The sequence below is a fragment of the Styela clava genome, unplaced genomic scaffold, assembly GCF_964204865.1.
Source record: "Styela clava unplaced genomic scaffold, kaStyClav1.hap1.2 HAP1_SCAFFOLD_61, whole genome shotgun sequence".
NCBI classification, from domain to species: Eukaryota; Metazoa; Chordata; class Ascidiacea; order Stolidobranchia; family Styelidae; genus Styela; species Styela clava.
Window position 1 is genome coordinate 45,001 of NW_027556545.1, and position 5,000 is coordinate 50,000.

General features: G+C 55.5%; 2 non-coding genes and 1 pseudogene across 2 annotated transcripts; all 3 read right to left on the minus strand.

The window, feature by feature from the left end:
- The window catches only part of LOC144418874 (large subunit ribosomal RNA), a 3,695-nt pseudogene extending 3,562 nt beyond the window's left edge, over positions 1 to 133 (minus strand).
- Positions 134 to 421: 288 nt separating this feature from the next.
- On the minus strand, positions 422 to 575 carry LOC144418880 (5.8S ribosomal RNA). The gene has a single exon (XR_013473714.1). It is a non-coding gene; the product is annotated as a 5.8S ribosomal RNA (ribosomal RNA).
- A 298-nt stretch (positions 576 to 873) lies between these two features.
- LOC144418866 (small subunit ribosomal RNA) lies at positions 874 to 2,683 on the minus strand. The gene has a single exon (XR_013473707.1). It is a non-coding gene; the product is annotated as a small subunit ribosomal RNA (ribosomal RNA).
- Positions 2,684 to 5,000: the final 2,317 nt, after the last annotated feature.

Genomic DNA, 5,000 nt, shown 5'->3' on the forward strand with positions numbered 1-5,000 from the left:
GAAAAGCGCGCAGATTCGACGCTGGACTCTTCCCGGTTCACTCGCCGTTACTCAGGGAATCCCTGTTGGTTTCTTTTCCTCCGCTTAATAATATGCTTAAATTCAGCGGGTGCTCTCGCCTGAACTCAGGTCGTATGTGTCAAGCGGGCCGCTTCTTACACGGCCCGCTGGCATCGCAAGTCGTCGCCGCCGGCGCCGACCGAGCGCGTACCGTCGCCGCCTTGGCCCACGGTCGGTCTTGATCTCGTGACCGGACCGACCGACCTGGACCCGCCCCTCGAACGTAGTTGAACACGTCGAGGGGCCGGCGGTGTACGGGACACGCGGTCGCGCCGAGAAAGCTCGGCGACCGCTTCAACTTGGGGCGACGCCCGGCCGTCTTCGCAGAGGCCAGGCGACGGCCCTCGGGTGAGGACGAACGCGACCCTGAGGCAGACGCGGTCCCGGGATTGACCCGAGACCGCAATTCGCGTTCAGAAGGTCGACGTTCAATGTGTTCTGCAATTCACATTACTTCTCGCACTTGGCTGCGTCCTTCATCGACTCGCGAGCCGAGTGATCCACCGTTAAGAGTCGTCCTCGACGTTTCGCCCGGCGCCGAAGCGCGCGGACGTCACACTGTGGGATCGACCACAAAACCACCACCGACAACAACTGCACAAAAACACCAACAAACGGCGCCGAGCGACCGCCGGGCTGGGCCGGCGGCACATCGAGCGCGGTGCCCAGAAGCCACCATCGCACTCGGCTGCCTTGCTATGCCAACGTGTTACGCGTGTCGCACGGGGCGGAACCCCGATTGACGGCCGCCCTCTCGGCGGCACCCAAAGACAATTAAGTGCGCGGTCGGCCGGGGCCTACCACCACTTTCGGTAATGATCCTTCCGCAGGTTCACCTACGGAAACCTTGTTACGACTTTTACTTCCTCTAAATGATCAAGTTTGATCGTCTTCTCGACACGCCGACGCGGCCGTTGCCAGCCGCGACGGGGCCGATCCAAGGATCTCACTAAACCATTCAATCGGTAGTAGCGACGGGCGGTGTGTACAAAGGGCAGGGACGTAATCAACGCAAGTTGATGACTTGCGCTTACTGGGAATTCCTCGTTCAAGGGAAACAATTGCAAGTCCCTATCCCAATCACGAATGAGGTTCAACGGGTTACCCGGACCTTTCGGCCTAGGTTAGACACTCGCTGCTTCACTCAGTGTAGCGCGCGTGCGGCCCCGGACATCTAAGGGCATCACAGACCTGTTATTGCTCAATCTCGTGTGGCTAAACGCCACTAGTCCCTCTAAGAAGTTAGACGCCGACCGAGAAGGTCGCGTAACTATTTAGCATGCCAGAGTCTCGTTCGTTATCGGAATTAACCAGACAAATCGCTCCACCAACTAAGAACGGCCATGCACCACCACCCACAGAATCAAGAAAGAGCTCTCAATCTGTCAATCCTACCTGTGTCCGGGCCGGGTGAGTTTCCCCGTGTTGAGTCAAATTAAGCCGCAGGCTCCACTCCTGGTGGTGCCCTTCCGTCAATTCCTTTAAGTTTCAGCTTTGCAACCATACTTCCCCCGGAACCCAAAGACTTTGGTTTCCCGGAAGCTGCCGGAAAGGTCGTCATGGTAACGCCTCCCGATCGCTAGTTGGCATCGTTTATAGTCAGAACTAGGACGGTATCTGATCGTCTTCGAACCTCTGACTTTCGCTCTTGATTAAAGAAAACATTCTTGGCGAATGCTTTCGCAGTAGTTCGTCTTCCGCCGATCCAAGAATTTCACCTCTAACGGCAGAGTACGGACGCCCCCGTCTGTCCCTCTTAATCATTACCTCGTGCTCCGAAAACCAACAAAATAGAACCGAGGTCCTATTCCATTATTCCATGCAACACTATGCAGGCGAACAGCCTGCTTTGAACACTCTAATTTTTTCAAAGTAAACTTATCGGCCACCGCCGACACTCAGTCAAGAGCACCGACGGAGAACCGAAGGTGAGGCGAACGCAACCAGTGACACGCCTTGCGACGGACCGGCGGCGCTCGCCCAAAATCCAACTACGAGCTTTTCAACCGCAACAACTTTAGCATACACTGTTGGAGCTGGAATTACCGCGGCTGCTGGCACCAGACTTGCCCTCCAATGGATACTCGTTAAGAGTTTTAGGATGTACTCATTCCAATTACAGGGCCTCGTTAGAGTCCTGTATTGTTATTTTTCGTCACTACCTCCCCGTGTCGGGAATGGGTAATTTGCGCGCCTGCTGCCTTCCTTGGATGTGGTAGCCGTTTCTCAGGCTCCCTCTCCGGAATCGAACCCTGATTCCCCGTTACCCGTTATCACAAAGGTAGGCACGTAGCGTACCTTCGACAGTTGATAGGGCAGACACTTGAATGATACGTCGTCGGTGCAGAGACCGTACGATCCGCGTGGTTATCCAGAGTCATCAAACGTCACAGGACGAACCCGGTCGGTTTTGATCTGATAAAAGCGCGCCTCCCGAAGTCGGCGCTTAATGCATGTATTAGCTCTAGAATTACCACAGTTATCCACTTCGCTTACGAGACCAAATAAACCAAGACTGATTTAATGAGCCATTCGCAGTTTCGCTTTACGAGAACTCGTACTTGCACCTGCATGGCTTAATCTTTGAGACAAGCATATCACTACTGGCAGGATCAACCAGATAGCTGCGACAGCTGCGCTCGGCCCTTGCTGGGCCGCCCGGCGCGTGCTCGTCGCATTCGTTTAAGACCGAGGCGATCGCCTGCGGCCGTACTCGGCTTCGACAGTCGCTGGCCGCGACGTCCACGCTCTCGCCGGCAGTGCCAGGCGGAGCGATTTGCGTTTTTTCTTTGCTCGCCCTCTCTCGGGCTCGATCCATTCAGTTTCGCACAAACAAGAGCTCTGCCGGCCGCCTGCAGCGGTGCCTAAAACCCGGGCATAACAATGCGACCGTTCTGCTAGGCCGACAAGCGCTCAAGCCAGACGCTCGATCGAACGCCCCCTACATATTAGTCGAGACAACGGCTCGCTCATTAGCATCGCGTTTGTACTTTAACTTTTTTCGGCTCGGCTTCTTTCGACGCCGATGCCGGCGACGCAGCACTCTCTCGCCCGCCAGCCACCGAGAAAAGGGTGCGCTCCGACCGGCCCCGCACCGCTCTTTCTTGGCTCATTCGAAATTACTGTCTTTCGCTCTGACATGCCTTACCTAGGGTTAGGTTAGTATGCTTGCACGTTTGTACTTTAACTTTTTTCGGCTCGGCTTCTTTCGACGCCGATGCCGGCGACGCAGCACTCTCTCGCCCGCCAGCCACCGAAAAAAGGGTGCGCTCCGACCGGCCCCGCACCGCTCTTTCATGGCTCATTCGAAATTACTGTCTTTCGCTCTGACATGCCTTACCTAGGGTTAGGTTAGTATGCTTGCACGTTTGTACTTTAACTTTTTTTGGCTCGGCTTCTTTCGACGCCGATGCCGGCGACGCAGCACTCTCTCGCCCGCCAGCCACCTAGAAAAGGGTGCGCTCCGACCGGCCCCGCACCGCTCTTTCTTGGCTCATTCGAAATTACTGTCTTTCGCTCTGACATGCCTTACCTAGGGTTAGGTTAGTATGCTTGCACGTTTGTACTTTAACTTTTTTCGGCTCGGCTTCTTTCGACGCCGATGCCGGCGACGCAGCACTCTCTCGCCCGCCAGCCACCGAGAAAAGGGTGCGCTCCGACCGGCCCCGCACCGCTCTTTCATGGCTCATTCGAAATTACTGTCTTTCGCTCTGACATGCCTTACCTAGGGTTAGGTTAGTATGCTTGCACGTTTGTACTTTAACTTTTTTTGGCTCGGCTTCTTTCGACGCCGATGCCGGCGACGCAGCACTCTCTCGCCCGCCAGCCACCGAGAAAAGGGTGCGCTCCGACCGGCCCCGCACCGCTCTTTCATGGCTCATTCGAGTTTACTGTCTTTCGCTCTGACATGCCTTACCTAGGGTTAGGTTAGTATGCTTGCACGTTTGTACATTAACTTTTTTCGGCTCGGCTTCTTTCGACGCCGATGCCGGCGACGCAGCACTCTCTCGCCCGCCAGCCACCGAGAAAAGGGTGCGCTCCGACCGGCCCCGCACCGCTCTTTCTTGGCTCATTCGAAATTACTGTCTTTCGCTCTGACATGCCTTACCTAGGGTTAGGTTAGTATGCTTGCACGTTTGTACATTAACTTTTTTCGGCTCGGCTTCTTTCGACGCCGATGCCGGCGACGCAGCACTCTCTCGCCCGCCAGCCACCGAGAAAAGGGTGCGCTCCGACCGGCCCCGCACCGCTCTTTCATGGCTCATTCGAAATTACTGTCTTTCGCTCTGACATGCCTTACCTAGGGTTAGGTTAGTATGCTTGCACGTTTGTACTTTAACTTTTTTTGGCTCGGCTTCTTTCGACGCCGATGCCGGCGACGCAGCACTCTCTCGCCCGCCAGCCACCTAGAAAAGGGTGCGCTCCGACCGGCCCCGCACCGCTCTTTCTTGGCTCATTCGAAATTACTGTCTTTCGCTCTGACATGCCTTACCTAGGGTTAGGTTAGTATGCTTGCACGTTTGTACTTTAACTTTTTTCGGCTCGGCTTCTTTCGACGCCGATGCCGGCGACGCAGCACTCTCTCGCCCGCCAGCCACCGAGAAAAGGGTGCGCTCCGACCGGCCCCGCACCGCTCTTTCTTGGCTCATTCGAAATTACTGTCTTTCGCTCTGACATGCCTTACCTAGGGTTAGGTTAGTATGCTTGCACGTTTGTACTTTAACTTTTTTTGGCTCGGCTTCTTTCGACGCCGATGCCGGCGACGCAGCACTCTCTCGCCCGCCAGCCACCTAGAAAAGGGTGCGCTCCGACCGGCCCCGCACCGCTCTTTCTTGGCTCATTCGAAATTACTGTCTTTCGCTCTGACATGCCTTACCTAGGGTTAGGTTAGTATGCTTGCACGTTTGTACTTTAACTTTTTTCGGCTCGGCTTCTTTCGA